The sequence below is a fragment of the Sarcophilus harrisii genome, chromosome 5 (genome assembly GCF_902635505.1).
Source record: "Sarcophilus harrisii chromosome 5, mSarHar1.11, whole genome shotgun sequence".
Lineage (NCBI taxonomy): Eukaryota > Metazoa > Chordata > Mammalia > Dasyuromorphia > Dasyuridae > Sarcophilus > Sarcophilus harrisii.
The window spans coordinates 270,475,741-270,492,751 of record NC_045430.1 but is presented as its reverse complement, the minus strand read 5'-3'; the positions used below and the strand labels follow the sequence as shown (position 1 = coordinate 270,492,751).

At 42.8% G+C, this 17,011-nt stretch overlaps 1 protein-coding gene and 2 long non-coding RNA genes across 4 annotated transcripts in view; 1 reads left to right on the top strand and 2 right to left on the bottom strand.

The window, feature by feature from the left end:
- Window positions 1–17,011, top strand: part of CHN2 (chimerin 2) — a 252,628-nt gene that overhangs the window by 114,476 nt on the left and 121,141 nt on the right. The gene's annotated exons all lie outside the window — the stretch shown is intronic.
- Window positions 4,769–5,440, bottom strand: LOC116419600. Its single transcript, XR_004229849.1, has 2 exons — window positions 5,162–5,440; window positions 4,769–4,956 (listed from the first exon to the last, which is right to left on the bottom strand). It is a non-coding gene; the product is annotated as an uncharacterized LOC116419600 (long non-coding RNA).
- LOC116419599 lies at window positions 7,140–9,838 on the bottom strand. The gene is made up of 2 exons (XR_004229848.1): window positions 9,630–9,838; window positions 7,140–7,757 (listed from the first exon to the last, which is right to left on the bottom strand). It is a non-coding gene; the product is annotated as an uncharacterized LOC116419599 (long non-coding RNA).

Here is a 17,011-nt window from a genome sequence, read left to right as displayed (position 1 = left end):
TTTTACGTACAAATGGCTACAAGAGATATTATAATTTTATTTTTTATCATTTAAAATCGATTTATTTTAACATTATTTTTAAAAATATATTTTTAGTTCCAAATTCTCTATTTCCCCTCCAACCTTCCCTTATCCACTGATAAGGCAAGCAATATAGTATCAATTATACATGTGAAGTCATGCAAAACACTCCCATATTAGTTATGTTACAAATCTTAAAGAAGAAGAAATGAAGGAAATGAAAACAAATATGTTTCTATCTGGACTCGAGCCCAATAGATCCTTTTCTGAAGGTGGAGAGCATTTTTAAACATGGCACCCTTTGGAACTGTCTTGGATCATATACTTTGATTTTGAAATAAGAGCTTTTCATCCTCTCTCTTTAGTAGGTCAGTCGCTGTGGCTTGGTCCTTCCAGAGACTTTCAGTTCAGAGCAGCAGAGTTTCAAGGGATTGTTAGGAAACGAGTTACCCAGTGGGTCTAGCACTTTTCCCCAGCCCCTCTCCAGGCCCTCTCCAATTTCCATCCTTGGGATGCTCCCCATCCCTCCGATGCTATTTGCTCTGTATAGGACACAGGGTCACAGTAGACCCCTAACTTCCTCTCCCTTTTGCTCACTCTCAAGTACCTAATGTATTTAATGCTCTGTACCTACACTGATTGTGTTTCATTAAGTGTTATCTGCTCCTGTGCCATCCCCTGGACTAGAATCTAACTAAACTCCATGAGAACAGAGACCTCTTATTTCTACTCTGAATCTCAGTGCGACTCACAAGCTTAATATGCCTCTGTTGAATTAAATTAGCAGCTGATTGTGTGTGGGGTTGAGACAGAAGGGATGGGAGGAAGGTTGAGGGGCATTTGGCAGTAGGGGCCATTGGGGTTCTTGTGAAGCTGAAAGGCAGGAGGAAGTCAATCGTCAGTCAGTAAGTACTTATTAAAACACCTATTGACACACAAATGCGACATCTCCCACCTCTGAATTTCCATTGGTTTTCCCCACATTTGGAATATCCCATCCCCTTAATTCTTCCTGGTTTCCTAGGTTCCACCCAAGGCCCAGATAAAACCCACCTTCTCCAAGGAGCCTTTCAGAATCCCCCTGAAAGTTAGAACCTTCCCCCTGAGAGTAGTTCCAACGGATCCCATATATCTCTCAGCCGCTTGCATGTCGTCTCCCTTATTAGATTATGAGCTCCTTCGGAGCAGGGACAATTTGGTTTTTTTTTGTTATCTCTAGGGCTTCAATGCCTGGCACAGAGTAGTAAGAACTAATAAATGCTGTTGACTTGACTTAGGAATATAATAAAATAATAATAATTAGTATTCATAGGGCGCTTCAAAATTTGCAAAATGTCTTACATCTATTATTTGATCAAAGAAAGAAACAAACCCTACACATACAGAATTTACATTAAAAGGAGCGGCAATTCAGGAAGACTAGCCCACCAAGAAAATAAGGAATATTTTAGAAGGGGGAGAATCTGGGGCTAGAAACCCACTGGTGGTTGTTACAGGAATCCAAGAATTCGTAGCTGACTTGGCTAGGACGGTGGCAGGGGATTTGTCATTAGAACAGCCAGTTCCAAAACCCCGGCACTCACGTGGGCAAATGCAGGACTTCCCTGGGCCTCATTTTCCTGCTGAGTGAAACGAAAGGGTTAAACTCAGTGTTCCCTAAGGTCACTTGTACCTCTCACGCCAATGATCCTGGGAAAGAATGAAGCGTATTTCAAAGGAAGAAAGCACAGGGCAGATCTGATGGAGTAAAGAAGAGAATGGAGAAGTTGGATAAAGACAAGGGAAGAGTTGATGAAAATTACCAGATTTCTAGCCTAGAAATTGGGGAAAATCGTCACGTAGCTGACAGAAATGGGAAAATTGAGAAGGTGAGTCAGCGTGGAGGGGAAGATAATAAGGATAATTTGGGAGATGACACATTTCAGGGGCACCCAATCAGTTCCATTAGAGGAATTGGCAGGATGAGCCGCAAGTTAGGGAAGAGATCGGATCAGAGAATACAAAATTGAGAGTCATTTGGTGAGAGCTGAAGTCATATGGAGGAGTGAGGTCGCTTAGGGGGTTAGAACAGTGATTACAGTAATTTCTTCTACCTAGCAAACCATCTGAAGCCCAGAGGGAAGGGAAAAGAGAGTTTCTGAGGAGTAAATTCAGAGATGAATTACAAAACCCATTCTCTCCGTGTCAGAGAAGATACTTGAGTTCAAATAAACACAGTTATTGGGTTTCCTTGTATTCCACAAACCCCACCTTGAGATGGTGAGAGGAGACCATTGGGGCAGGTCCCCTGATAGGGCAAGAAGTGGTAGCTGTTGCCTGATATCTGAAAGCGAGAAAAAAAGAAAAGAAAACTGAAATCTTAAAGAGAAAACGTGGCCACAAGTGGGAACATTTAGTTTTAGGGCATCAGTGTCCAGAGGCATTAGGGGCATCAGAGTATAAAATGTTGAAGTATTTTAAAAATCAGAAAAGCTTAAATTAGGATCATGATATTGAGTTTAAAACAAATTCTAACTTGGGGCCTGTAAACTTATTTTAAAAACACTTTGATGACTTTATTTTATATGATGTGTTTCCTTTATAATCCTATCTATTTTATCTCAGGCTCACTGCCCAGTGGATCTATGATATAAAGGGTAAAACCTGATTTAAAAAGTCAAAAAAGTTTTGTTTTTTTTATGGGTGTCTTTTGTTTTTATATATGAGGAACTTCTTAATATGTGTCACTCACCTACTCTACTAGGCAGTGAGCCTTTTCTTGTAAAAAGTTGATTTTTTTAAAAGAGGAAAGAACAATAGTTCAGCAAAATCCATCAATATACTGACTGCATGTGATAGTATACACACAATTCCTCATCCATAGCCCTCCACCTTTGCAGTGGAAGAGAAATTCATTTTTAAAAGATCGCAATTAAAAACAAATTTTTTTTTTAAAGTTCAACACTTCAAGGGAATGAGCTTTAATTACCTAGGGAATTCACAGAGATGGGACATTCCTTATAAATCTCCCCATAAAAACATGTGCCTCTTTCTACGTGGGCAAAGTCCTTGGTGCTCTCAACCATGTACAAGTGCTGAAAATCACACCGGAGTCGGGCCTTTGGTTAATCCAATCCTAGGGATTGATGCTTCTAATTTCTGTCCCCTCTAGTTCTTTAGAGCTCCCCAGTCTTTAGAGACACAGACTAGACTTGGCAGCATGAGGCTGGAGTGGGCCAAAGAATCTTTTAGGTCTCATTCTACCTTCTTTGTGGTCTGTGACCTAGGAGTGGCCACTTAACTTTGGTTCCTCTGCCAATAAAATGGGGATAATCATACACCAGCACCTCCCGGGGATATTTAGAGCAGTAAGTAATTGGTGGTTGTAAAGCAATTGGAGCATCGAATGCCATATAAAGACCACAGGATAATCTCCATCCTATGACCAGAAATTCAGCCAGAACTTGCCAAATTTAAATTATCTCTCTGTAGACTGGCTTTTCAAGTGACTTACTTCGGGCTCTGCTGGAGCTGCTGCCAGAGGACTCCAGCATGGGAGAGACCATGGAACCTCCGAGCCCGAGGAAATGTGGCGTCTGTTTGCTAGACATTAATTCCCCAGAGACACACAGGAAGCAGAACAGATGCTCTTAGTGGGATTTAGTGGGAGCTTGCTAAGGGGATGCTGGAGACTCACAGAGATTCAGCTGGAAGGGACTTTGGAGGCCACTGGTCCACTTCTCTTGCTTTGCAAGGGACAATCCTGACATCAAAGAGCTGAAGGCCCTCAGGGAGTGAGTGCAAGAGCTGGCTTTTAACTCAGGGCGTTCGATTTTAAATTCAGTGTTTTGGGTTTTCTCCCCATGTTGTGTTTGCCCGGTCAAGTCCTTTGGCTAATAAAGGATTGTCGATTAAATGGTCACCTGGTCCAACCTGGTATTTTATGGGTGAGAAAAGGAGGTCAGGGAAGTGGAGGCGTGTGTCCAGTCACAAAGTGCTAAGGGCCAGAGGTGGGCTCCTCTGCTTCGGCACCCAGCCTGCTTCTCCCGCCCCACAAACTCAGGTCCTGTTGACCTGATCCCGAGGCCAGAGCTGACCCCAGTCTATCAATATTTATAGGAAGAAAAATCTTCAAATGCCTTGGGTTCCCCTGGAAAACATTTTAGGGCCTCCCCTCCCCCTTCATCCTCTTCTTTTTATTCTCTCGGCTCTGAGGAGCCTGGCTCGCGCTTCCTCCATGGACATTTTTATTAAACATCTATAAACACTTCCTTTTTTAGGCATAATGGCTTGTCTTATGTATATAATCATTTTAGATTAGATTTACAAGAGAACAGGGCACTTCCTTTTACTCCAGTGAATAGAGGCTCCTCTGTCCCCCTTAATCTGAAACAGATGAACAACCCAAAGAGAAGCCTCCCTTTTGTGACCGAGGTGGGAGCCAGCTTGGTATGGGTGATGTCCACGCTGGCAAAGTGTGTGTGTATGTGTGTGTTTGTGTGTGTGTATATGTGAGTGTGAGTGTGTGTGTGTGTGTGTGAGTGTGTGTGTGTTTGTGTGTGTGTATATGTGAGTGTGAGTGTGTGAGTTTGTGTGTGTGTGAGTGTGTGTGAGTGATTGTGAGTGTGTAAGTGTGTGTTCAGTGGCTGCTTTTGCCAAGTGGATGAAATGTAGAAAATGACTCCCCAAAATACTCAATAGCTGTCATTTTTACTGTATATCTTATAACCTTAATGTTGCAGCATAATTATTGGGCAGAAAAAAAACCCACTCTCCACCCTTTTATTACCATTTTCTGACATTTTAAATTACACACTGCTCCTTTTTTTTAAGGGAATGGTACAATAGAGATCACCCAGGCCTTGAATGAACATACTAATTTCTGAAGCAGGCCTCTAGTAAACAGCCTTGTTTCTCCTTGGGCGTTCTCTGGAGGTCAAACTCTCGCAACCATCCCTGAAATCACAAGTTGTGACATGTTTTTATAATTGGAAATTAAAAAAAAAGGTTCAGCCATCTGCTAATGGAAAGTAAAGTTTTGCAATAAATTGCCCAGCTACTGTCATTTCAGGAAGAACGTCTCTAAATCCTCCCGCAGACAGTAATGGTGCTTACACCAGCGAAAGTCTTGCAGGGGAGCCATTAACGAATTATGAATTACCTGAGAAATCATGTTTGCACTTAGCAGGGCCGCACGGAGCTCTTTGGGACTCGGTCGAACTTTGTAACTGTCTGGAGTTGTGTGGCGGAGAAAGATGAGGGGCTCCTTTCTCCCTTTCGATAAGTTGAGGAAGATTAGACAGCAGGCACAGAGGGTGGGCTGGGGTGCGGCGGAGAGACCCCGAGCAGGGACCGAGAGTCCTCTGGGTGAACAACGGCTGAAGGGGCTCTGAGACCCTGCTGAAGGGGCCAGAGAAATAAAGCAGTCTTGGGGGAGCTGCTTGTGTGGGGCCAAGGAGACCATGAGGTCTGCTCTCCCCCTGGGTGCCTTTGAGCTTGTTCAGGAGGAGTCTCCTCTCCACTGGAATATGGTTCAATGAGCATGACACACTCTCTGTCTCTGTCTCTATCTTCCACCATTGTCTCTGTCTCTCTCTGTGTATCTCCTTATCTCTGTCTCTCTGTACCTCTCCATCTCTATCTCTCTCTCTCTGTATCTATCTCTGTCTCTCTCTGTCCCTCGGTGTCTCTGTGTGTCTCCTCTCCTCTATCTCTCATTCTCTGTCTCTGTATCTCTCTGTGTGTCTCTCTTCCTACCTGCCTGTCTTTCTGTGTCTCTGTGTGTCTCCTCTCCTCTCCCTGTCTCTCAGTATTTATGTTTCTGTCTCTGCATCTGTTTCTCTCCTGTGACTCTCTCTCTCTGTCTATGACTTTGTCTCTTTATGTGTGTGATCTCTCTTCTCTGTTTCTCAATCTCTATCTCTGTCTCTGACTCTGTCTCCGTGTTTCTCTGTCTCTGTCTCTCACTGTCTCTCTGTGTCAGTACGTCTCCTCTCCTCTGTCTCTCTCTTTCTTCCTCCCCCTTTCTCCTTCCCTTCTCTCTCCCCTCTTCTTTCCACCCCCCTGTGTCTCTCAGGCTGCCTTCTTTATCAGTCATAAATTCTTTGTTTGCATCTGTGTTGAAACGGCTGAATGAGATCAATAGGGACGTGAGGAAGAGCAGCTCCCGACTCTTGGCTCGCGGGAAGCCGGCCTTTCTCAGCGCCCGACTGGACGGCCTGAGAGCAGGCGCTGGAGTAATTGCTGCGTGTTACCTGCTTCATCATCAGACGCTTACCAAGAAACAAGGGACTTTAATCACTCTTTAGAAGGCCATAAAGGCCTAGAATTTCAGTGTTTAGCATCCAGTAAGGGGGACGTATCGTTTGATGGAACTGGCGAATCCACCTACAATTCTGAAACTGGAAATAATGAACTTTCTAAGACGCCTTTAATTATTCTGCTCTTCTCAGGTTAGAGATGAGCATCTAGTAGGCATTTCATGCATGTTCATGAATTAATAGGTGAGGAGACTGGGGTCTCAAGAGACCCCAAGTCTTGGGACCTTTAACACGGCCTCATCTAACCCCCCTCATATTGCTGACCAGAAAGGGCCTCCCGCTATCACCTGACCCAACCGCTGTTTCACCAAAGAGAGCACAGGCCCTGAGCAGGTCAGTGACTTTAACAGACCCAGGCCCTCTGCTCATAAAGCCCACTTTCTTTCCACAATGAGGCACCAGGAGGTCAGAGGAGGTAGGGAGCTTGCCACCTAGTAACGCAGGAAAGAGAACAAATCTGAGATTGGAGAATTCCACAACTCTTTGAAATAACTGTAGAACTGCCAAGGATTTGGGGTAGGTGCAGGCCCCCGCCAGCATTTCTACTTTGAGAATCAACGGAAGGTTGGAGGACCAATTAGAAACTTTGGGTTGGGGGGAGGGCCCCCAAATTTAAATTTTAGCCACCAAAGTTGACCTTGAATAGGCCCCCCACCATAGCCTTAGATTCTTTTTATGTGTTTTTAAAAGAAAAGCAAAGAAATCAACCTATTGCCGAGGACGTGTCATTTAAATTCATAGAAATTCTATAATTTCATGCTTTTGATATGCATATTATATGAGGCAGAAAAAACTCCCACCAGAATTTCAGGCCTTGTCTATTATTCTCAGGGTGCATGTTAATAGACTTTTTTTTTTTTTTTTTTTGAGAGTGAATGTGTATGGGAAAGAGTGTGTTTAAAGAACAAAGCTGCCATTCAAATCAAAGTCAGTTTAAAGGTGCTCCTAAAGGGGTCTGGAGTCACCATAAGGACTGTGAACATTATAGACTGGTTATCATGAGGGAGACTGGTGATGTATAGGACTGTTGGATGGATATTCCTATTTTAAATGTAGCTCATCAATATTCTCTATTTATATTCCCATTGAAAATGGATTTGCTGCCATGTGGAAAGGTAGCATATAGGGCAGCATAGGCTGTAACTCTGATTGTCCCAAACTCTCTGGGTCTCCGTTTACTTATCGGGAAAATCGGAAGACTGGCCTTTCCTTCTAACTCTGAATCCCCAGCTCTCTGTCCTTCCTTGTGTCCCAGGTCCCTCGCCTGCTTTCTGGCTTTCCCAGAAGATGAAAAAGAACAGCTGCAGAGGCACCCAGAGGTGTTTCATATATTCTGGTTGGCTGATCGGTGGTTGATTCAAAAACATCCTGAAGAAAAATTCTGAAATCTTGTCGCTGGAACCAAGATGAGCGGTTCCTCAGGCCATGGAGTGAACCCTGTGGTAGGGGGAAAGAAAGAGAGAGAGAGTGAATGACTTCACATTGGGGAGGGAGGAAAAAAGGCACCTGGTCCCTTACCTAATCATGTAAGCAAAGCTGTAAAAGGGAATAAAATTGAATTTCAGGTGATTTTTTTTTCTGTTTTCCCCATTAACGGGTTTGCTAATGAGCAATGATGTCCAGAAGAAAGGAGAAAGGGGAGAAAAGGGCAGCCTGGAAACACACACATATTTGATAGATCTGTCCTTCAGTATCCTTTTATTAAGTGCTTCTTATGTACCCCGCTCTGTCCTAAGCCCGAGGGACACCCCCTCGCACACCCCCGTCCTCAAGGAGTGTATATTGTAATGGGAGTAGGAGGTTGGGGTGGGAAGAGGCAGAGGACAAATTACTATTAAAACTGGCAGGCAGATAGAACACTAGATTTGGAATCAAGAAAATAGATCTTCCAGAGTTTAAATCATCCCTCTGACAGTAGCAGTGTCACCCTGGACAAATCACTTAACCCTGTTTGTCTCAGTTTCCTCAACTGTAAAATGAGTTGGAGAAGGAAATGGCAAATCACGCCAGTATTTCTGCCAAGAAAACCCCAGATGGGATCTCGAAGAGTAAAATATGATTGAAATGATTCAACAACATGTACAGTGTAAATAGAATGTAATCTTAGAGGAAAGGGGTGGGGAGGGGAAGAGTCTGGGCTAACAGGAAAGTCCTCCTGCAAAAGGAGAGAGCTGAGTGTGGAAGGAAGCCAGGGAATCCAAGTGTGAGCCAGGAGAGCATTTCAGGTAGGTCTGTATGGAGTCAGGAAATGGCGTGTTATGTATGTGCTGGTCCTCTGACAAATCAGCTGCTCTATCGGGATCTTGGGTCACTGTGGGCTTTTGAAAGCCCAGTATAAGTGTCTTCAATCACTAGGAAATGGCTCTGAAACCAATATTTTAAATAATTAGAACCATTCAAAGGATAATGCTCTTGCAAATAATGTGTTTTAATAGTACGCACCAGACTTGAGACTTGTCCTTTTGGTGTGTCCTTATTTTCAAGGACAAGGGTCAAAAGATAAATTTAAGGTGACATCATTAAAGGATGCCATTCTGCTCAGCTTTCAGAGGGAAAACATGCCTAGGGGTGTGTCTGCTGGTTACTGCTTTAAAAACATTGACTTCTTGGATGAATCATAGAAACTAAGATCACAGACAAGATAGTCCCATCAATGGGTGCCTTTGGAATACTCTGAATTTGTCCATACTGGAAATAGCGACTATTTAAGGTCCTCAATGAGTGAAAAGGGCAGCTAGGTGGCACAGGGGATGGAATGCTGGACCTGGGGTCAGAAGGCTCATCTTCCTGAGTTCAGATCTATCCTCGGATGATCCTGGACAAGTCACTTCATCCTGTCTGCCTCAATTTCCTTATCATTAAAATGAGCTGGAGAAAGAAACAGTAAACCATTCCGGTATCTTTGCCAAAGTGGGGTCACAGAGTCAGACATACAGAAAAATGACTAAACATATTTTAGGTGTAGATAGCTTCTTATAAATTACCTTTGAACAAAGGGTAATGATCTGGGAGACAATCAAAAGAACCATGACGTTAAGTCTAATATATGGCAAGATATTGAAAGAAGTCAGAGGGAGTGGGGAGCCCACTCTACCTGTGTAGAACCAGGTTGGTGCATTAGATTTACTATATTAGTGATCCTCTTGTAGTCTGAAACAAAGAAGGCACTGCTCACATATCCCCTGCTTTCCTCCCCAAAATGGTCTGGTCACGGCTCACATATCCCCTGCTTTCCTCCCCAAAGTAGTCTAGTCACTGGAAATGCCAGGATGCGCTACAACATTAAGTAGTTGAGTTTTCCTAGATTACCAGTGACTCTCTTCTCCTTGATACCCCCTTCTCGCTAGATTTTAGTGACACTCCCCTGACTTTCCTTCGAACGATCTGACCACTTTTCAGACTCTCTTGCTGGATCTTTATTCAGGTCATGCCCATTAACCATAAGTGTTCCCTAAGACTCTGTCCTGGGCCCTCTTTTCTTCTCCTCCTCTACTATTTCATTTGTGATCTCATTCGTTCCCATGGTTTCAGTCTCTATCTAGATGATTCCGAGATGATAACATCTCCAACTGAACATTTTAGTGTCCGATGACCTTTTCTCTGGGGCCAAGCTTAGTCAGTATAATTCTAGTGTTTGGTTTCATTTTGTAGTCCTTGTACATATTGTTTTCCTAATTTTACTTATTTCCTTCTGCATTAATTCATGTCTTCTTATGCTACTCCGAATCCTTACACTCATTATTTTTTATCGAAGACCCCGTAAAATTCCATTGCTTTCATTTCATTCGAGATACACAATTTGTTTAACAATTCTCCAGATGAAAAGTATCTGCTTTATTCCTTTTTTTGGCTGTTACAAAAGTGCTGCTATCAATAAATTAGCTTTTTTTATCTTTCCCCTTTAAAACAACATGGATGAAAAGTGATCCATTAGTGACACATTCCTTCATCAAGCATTTATTAAACACCTACTGCTGGGTACGGGCCATACAAACAACAAAAACAAAACATTTCCTGTCCTCAAGGAATGAATATTTATTGGGGGTGAGGGGTTGGGAAAATATCCTATACCCAGATAATTATATGGAAAATGTTTACAAATGAAATAGTGTAATTTGAGTGGGGTGACCACAGTCTCCCAAAAACGAGGGGGTTCGAGAACTGAACTTTGAAGGATGCTAGAGGGAGGGGGTGAGGGCATTCCAGGGCTGGGGGACATGTCATTTCAGAAATGTTTGTGGGTGCGCACACACACACACACACACACACACACACACACAGAGGTACAGATACACTGATTCACACACGTGTACACGAACACACACAGAGGATCATTATTAACCGCCCCCCCAAGCAAACACTCTCACATACAGCAATTAAGCAGACAAATACGTGACTGTGGCAGCAGCAGGAGGGTGGGGACCCCCAGCAGTCAGGGGGTGTAGCTGTCGCTGAGCCCCCGTAAGCCAGGCAGTGCTGGGAGAGCAGTGGGGGAGCTATTCTCTGGGCCTGGTTATGGAATATAAATAACTCTCTGTTGGGGAAATCATTTCTCTCTCTAGTTTCTGTTCATTTACTTTATCCTCGAGCTCTAAGTCTAAGCACATGGCCCCATTGTCTCCACAAAGTGGCAAAAATCTCCCCTCCTGGTATGTGCCCACTGAAAACATCTCCTTCCCCCCCCCATCGAGGGAGCCGAGGTGGGCCTGGAGCTGAGGCGGGCCTGGGGCCGAGGCTGGCCTGGGGCTGCTCTCCAGCCTTCTAGCCTGCTGCACTTTTTCTTTTCTCCCTCCGGGACACAAAGACTCTCCCTCTGTCATTGCTTGGAGTGGTGCTGGCTCTGGGGCTGAAAGAGCCCAGATGACACTGGAGCATCTTGTCTCCCTAGGAAGTTATTTTTAAAACAAGTGCAGATGAGAAACCACCGAGCAGTAAAAGGCCGAGAGGAAGGTGGCCCAAGAGGAGCTCTGGCTGAGCCGGAGCATCAGCCGCCCCTGGGGGGTCCTGCTGCCCAGCTCTTGTTCTTACTTCTCTCCTGAATGAAGAGAGGGACAGAGACAGAGACAGGGAAACAGAGATAGACAGACAGAGACACAGAGAGAGAGACAGAGAGATGGAGAGAGACAGAGACAGAGAGACAGAGACAGAAAGACAGAGACAGAGAGACAGAGACAGAGAGACAGATACAGACACACTCAGAGAGACAGAGAAAGAGAGATAAAGAGAGACAGAAACACACAGAGAGATGGACAGAGAAACAAAAGAGAGACAGAGAGAGACAAAGTGACAGAGAGAGATGGAGAGAGACAGAGATATTTACAGAGATAGAAAAACAGAGACAGACACACTCAGAGACAAAGATACACAGAGACAGAGAGAGACAGGAGAGATAAAGAGAGACAAAGACACACAGAGGCAGAGACAGAAAGACAGACAGACACACACAGAGTGCTTACTTTGCAAAGGAGGAAACTGAGGTTTAGAGAGGTCACACAGTCAGCTATGACTTTCACATGCCACTGATTGAAGTTTGCAAATAAAAAAGCTCATACTTATACTTTCCTCACAATAGCCTCAGTTTCCCCATCTCTAAAATGGGAATAGTCTCTATCTTCTAGGGTTGCTGTGAGAAAATAATAGAACATTTAGCTCTTTATAATCAGAATGCTCCTATCTCACAGAGCCTGGCGTATAGTAGGTGCTTTATACATGGTGATGGTGTCCAGTTCAGCCCAACTCTTAGTGACCCCATTTGAGATTTTCTTGGCAAGGACACTAGAGCTGTTGGCCATTTTCTTCTCTAGCTCATTTTACAGATGGGGAAACTGAGGCAAACAGAAGGACCTGCCCGGATATAGTCAGTTATATATCTGAAGCCTGAGATGATTCCTCCTGACTCTAGATCTTGGCTCTCTGAGCCACCTAGCTACCCCCATATAAATCTGAGTTATTCGTTTATTATTATTATTTGGGATAAACAGAATTCTAACCGGGGTAGTGAGACTGGGACTTCGTCCCAGAGCACTGACATTTAAGGGGCACTGACACTTGTACTTCTTTAACTGATGGAAACAACTGAACTTTCCATTTAGTTCATATAAATTTTTGTTTATAGGAAACTCTCAGACAGCTTCCTCCGATCACTTCTTCTGGGCAGTAATGATCCGAGAATCCTGCTTAGATTGTTTGTGCCTTGTTCTCTCTTTCCCCAACAAAAGTCTCCCTTTCCCCATGGCTTTCCCTGAAGTCTCACTGGGGAATATGTCATGTTCTTTGTCTGAAGTGCTAGAGTTGCTAGTTATTATTATTATTATTAATCTCACTTAAACTAATGAGCAAATTTAGACCCACAGAAAAGTTTCATGATTTTCCTGGTGTCATGCAATTATTAAGTGAGAGATCCAAGCCTAGAACCCAAGCCTGCTGTTCTTTCTGCTATATAACACTCCTCAAGGACCCGATTCTTTGAATCATGGAGCCCCTGAGCAGGTGAGCGAAGCCCATAGATCACATCTTAGAATGGAGCTGCTAAATGCATAAAATAAAATGAGTGGATTGCATAGTAAACCAAATATATTGAAATATAACGATAAAAATAATTTAAGCAGTTTCATGTTTTCTGTAGGTCCTATGAGAAAAGGCTTAATCTTATAAAGTAAAGATGTTTAAGTTTTGTGAAGGAGGAAGAAATGGATGAGCCAGTTTTTCTCTTAGGTGAATAGGGCACTTCTATGTTTTAGTCTCATTTAATTAATTATTCAACAAGTATTGCGTGCTGTGCTAGTTTCCAGTGATACAAAGATAAAAGTGAAAATAGCTCGTGACCTGAAGGAGCTCACCTTTTATTGGATAAAAAGTGTGTGTGCTATACATATTTAAACCAAAATTTTTTTTAATGAAAATCTGTCTATTCTTCCTTCCCAAATTCATTCCCACACGTTAAAATAGAAAGAAAAGCAAAATTCCCATTATAAATTTGAATAATGAAGCAAGATAAATTTGCCATTGGTTAAAACATATATAGATATATCTATATCTATATACATACTTTCATATGCATGTGTATGCATGCATGTATAGATATTGCTCTCCCTTCAGATTTGAATGATTTTATTTATGTAAAGATACAGAAAATATGGAAAGTCCTGGGAAAGCTGAGTAAATAACTCTTCAGAGAGAAGGACTTGGGAGAAAAACAGAAAGTTCTCAGAGGATCTGAGAGAGAGCATCCCTCAGAGAAAAAAAAAATTATTTGCTGAAAATAAAGGTGGACAAAGTGTCCTGTTTTCCAGTGACTCGTTTCCATATGATTACGATGAAGACTTTGAGACCGATAGCTGGGAAATCCTTACAACTTGAATGTTCTGCTAACTCTGGGTTGATTGTATGTTTCCTTGTGATAGATCTGATTGAAATGTGAATTTTGGTTTGTCATCTTAAAATGGAGATGGGTCAGTTCACACAAGGAGCCCTGCTTTGGGACAGGAGAGGAGAGCCCAGTCCCATTGAGTTTGGGTGGAAAGTTAAGAACTGGGATTGCTTGAAGGGAGAAAGGTGAACCTAGCTGAGTGGGTGCCTTGGAAAGAGGGAGAACTGAGAGAAGAGTTTATGGGCTGCTGACTGGAAGATGTCAGATTTTGTATTTCCTGCTGGGAGCTGAACTGATCGGAGGTTGCTGCTGGGAGCTGACTGGAGAAAGAATCTGAGGCTTAATGGAACTGATTAGGGAATGAGAAGCACTCCTGACTTACCTTTTACAGTCACCTGTTGCTTAATAGGGAAACTCTCAAAACCCAGCCAAGAGAGAATATCGGAATAGTTCATTAGATCCAAGAACCAGGGGGAAAAGTATAATGCTTACATTCTTATTTCTCCCTCCGAATATTCCATCTCCCACCTCCTAGCCTGGGGATGTATGTCTCCTTCCTCATTTGAATGAGAATTGTTAACTTTCTTCAGCCCAAATGTCACCTTTTACAAGAGCTCTTTCGTCCTGTGCCCCAACCTCCAGGTCCCTAAACTTCTTTTTATTTTCTGTGTGGGTAGCATGTTCTTATATTTTTACATGTTTTCTTCTCCAATACAGTATAAGCAACTTGAGAGCAAGGGATATTTCACTTCTGTCCCCCTATCTCCAGAGTCTAGTTCACATGGTGGTAAACAGTAGGTGCTTAATAAATTCTTTTTAATAATTGATAATAGAAAAAACCCGTTAAAATCCTGGTTTTGCTCCTTCCTACCCACTTTGCGTTGGTCAAACCACTTGACATGAGAGCTTCGGGTTCCATACCACAACACTGGGGCACTGAGGGAAGCCGGTTCATTCTAGCTCTGAATCTCAGGGCCAATGAAGCAGAAGTATTGACAGATGTTGCAGCAAAGTGCTGCTGTGATTGAAGCTCCAAATCTGGAGTCAGAAGTTTGGATCCTTCTCAGTCCTTTATGAGCTGGGAGAGCTTGGGGGGTCTACACTCTTTCAGTCTCGTTTTCTTCATGTGTAAAATGGGGATAATAACATTTGCCTCACTGGGTTGTTGTGAGAACCAAATATGAGATTTTATATATATATATAGTATCTAACCAAGCTAAAAGCTCTATATAAATGTTTCTTATTAGTAATTATTATCATCATTTCCCACTTGGCACATAGTAGGGGCTTAATAAATGACTGCCCCAGAAAATGCCTTCTGCATCCAGAAAAAGAACTATGGAAATGGAATCTAAATCAACATGCTTCTTTTTTGTTTTTTTTTCCCTTTCCCATGTTTTTTTCTCTTTTGTTTTAATTTTTCTCTCCCAACATGATCAGAAAGTAATGTGTATTATAATAAACAAATAACCAAACAAAGAAATATCTGTCCCTTTTCCTCCAAAAGCATATGTGATAAACCACCAGAAGACCCTAGAAAGTCCCCTTCTCTATCCCAGAGAGTAGATGGTAAATATGCTCCTGAAACCAAAGGTTATTGGCTCAATCTATTTGCGCCTAGTAAAACACATTATAACCCAGTAAAACGTATAATGAACATATTACGATGCTACACGCAGGCCCATACAAAAACAAAACAAGTCTCAGAATGGCTGACCACCTGCAGTTTTATGGTCGGCAAGATTATTTAAAGTATGTTCAGTTTACAACAATCCGGGCCAGCCATGACAGCTGATGGGGCCGGGTCCCCTCCTGTCTCAGGTCCTGGTGGCCCTGAAAAGTTGGTTACTGACTTGGAAGTTTAAGAGAAAGAAGAACACAAAAAATGGCAAGTAATGAATGGAATGACAGAAGTGGAAGGGGCTCCAGAGCCTGACAAGTCAGGTCATACAAGTAGGTGTTTTAAGTGTACAAGTTTCATCATGTTCTCCAAACAAAAGACTACAGACTTGCTCCTATATCTTTAAGAGAAAAATGGAATGATATAGAAATGGTGATTTTTGACGTCACTTTGGAAAAGCATTTGGTTTGAGAGAAGCTAGAGATAGACCATTTTCCTGTCTGAGATAGAAGTTGGAGAAAACAAAAAGTCAATGGGGAAGTCTTCTTTCTTGATTAAATTGTTTTTAACCAAAGAGAACGAAAGAGAATTCTTGAGAAGAGATTTTGCTTGGTGTCTGTAGTGAACAAATGATAGGACTGCATTTTCAGAAGTAAGGAAAAGTCATTGGTAGTTTAGCTATGGTTTTAGGTTATTCTGACTGTAATCTTTGTCACAGCTAAACTATTGTGAATTATTATTTATGTCCATATTATTATTGATTGCTTTATTAACAAATTGTATAGTCAGTAGCATTAATATTTAATACTAAAAGATTAGGAGTCTAGAAGACATGAGCAACTTCTTTGAGGGAAACATCTTTCTTCCTTAATACTTATTGAGGATTAATAAATTGGGAGGGGGGCGTCAAACTAACTTATTGATTATTTAAGATATTCAAGATCATTTTAATCAATGAATAAATATGCAAACATACCCCTAGGTTATTTCAGAATTTGTGATAATGAGATTAAATATGGGAATGAATAAAGTATCGTGCTGTTGATGACCTACAAGTGAGACTGGGTAACCCATAGTACTTTGTTGTGCTTGTTAAATGCTTGTTAGAAGATTGATTGATGTTCTGGTACCTCCGTGGACTTTTAATTCCTTTGATAATCGTGATCCCTCTGGGCGTACATCCAGCTCGTCCAGGCTCGCCCATCTTGTGGGACTCGTTCATGGTCCGCCACTGAAGGCCCCTCTACACGTAGTGGACTTTCTCGGGATCGTTTGACACTGTAGCTGCCAGTGGAGCAGACAGGTCTTTCGATGATTTGTGCCAAATCTGTACCCCCCATCACCCTGATCTATACTGAGGATTGGGGGGAGGCAGGGAGGGCTGCAGAGGCAAGTGGAAAAAGCAGCCGTAACCAGTGAGATGCTCGTTATTGGCCTGTCCCCATAACAGGAAGCGTGTGCAGCCCACACTGTCCCACGTCGACACAGGAAAGTCCCCATCGGAGGGGACCGATGACTTATCACGAGGTGTTAAAGGTCAGGGGTTGCGGCCCCCTCGTTTGGCAGAGGAGAAAACCAAGGCCCAGAAAGTCACTCAGGGAGGCCAGGTAAGCAGAGGTCCTCGGCCTCTTGGTCTTTCACGGGGCCACCTGAGCCCACCTGAGGCTGGGAGCAGCCCCCATTACTGGCTCCTGCTTGGCC